The sequence below is a fragment of the Plasmopara halstedii genome (assembly GCF_900000015.1).
Source record: "Plasmopara halstedii genome assembly, contig: Scaffold_555, whole genome shotgun sequence".
In the NCBI taxonomy this organism is placed as follows: Eukaryota; Oomycota; class Peronosporomycetes; order Peronosporales; family Peronosporaceae; genus Plasmopara; species Plasmopara halstedii.
This window is the reverse complement of record NW_020187475.1, coordinates 1864357-1864910: the sequence shown is the minus strand read 5'-3', so window position 1 is coordinate 1864910 and position 554 is coordinate 1864357. Positions and strand designations below refer to the sequence as shown.

At 35.2% G+C, this 554-nt stretch overlaps 1 protein-coding gene across 1 annotated transcript in view; it reads left to right on the top strand.

The window, feature by feature from the left end:
- The window catches only part of PHALS_11901 (rnabinding protein), a gene marked incomplete at both ends in the record, with an annotated part of 1641 nt that overhangs the window by 417 nt on the left and 670 nt on the right, over positions 1 to 554 (top strand). The gene's annotated exons all lie outside the window — the stretch shown is intronic.

Below are 554 nucleotides of genomic sequence, written 5' to 3'. Positions count from 1 at the left end.
AAGGCCTCCACGATGTGTTGAAGCTTTTGTGAAATCCTGCAGCACCGCGGCTGTACTTTGTGCTTCCACCAGATAGATTCACCGATTTCAAGTATCAAAGGTATCTGGATTCAAAACGCAAGAGGATGTCGACGCCAAGCTATGTGAACGTGAGCAAGATACAGCAGTTTGCAATGGAAGTCAAACTTTCGTCCGAGTAGTTCCGACGTTCCGAACTGGTCCCAAAACAAGTAGATATGGTTGAGGAGGTAACTTAAATCATGAAAACAAAAACAATTTATGTAAAGTAAGATCTAAAATGGTGCTAAATCTTGGTTTTATACATTTGAATTTTATTATAGTCGGTTATTTATCTAGAGATTTTTTTGTATTGTATATATCACTTAGAATGTTTAGTATTTGTATTTCAAGATTATCTAAACAATTTACTAGGATGAGCTGACGTTAATTTGATGATAAATGATGAGAGCATAAGAATCACGAAGATAAAAACTAATTAGACAGAATAGGAAATATTTCAAATTTTGGTGAGATTTGAGAGCTCTAGAACTGGT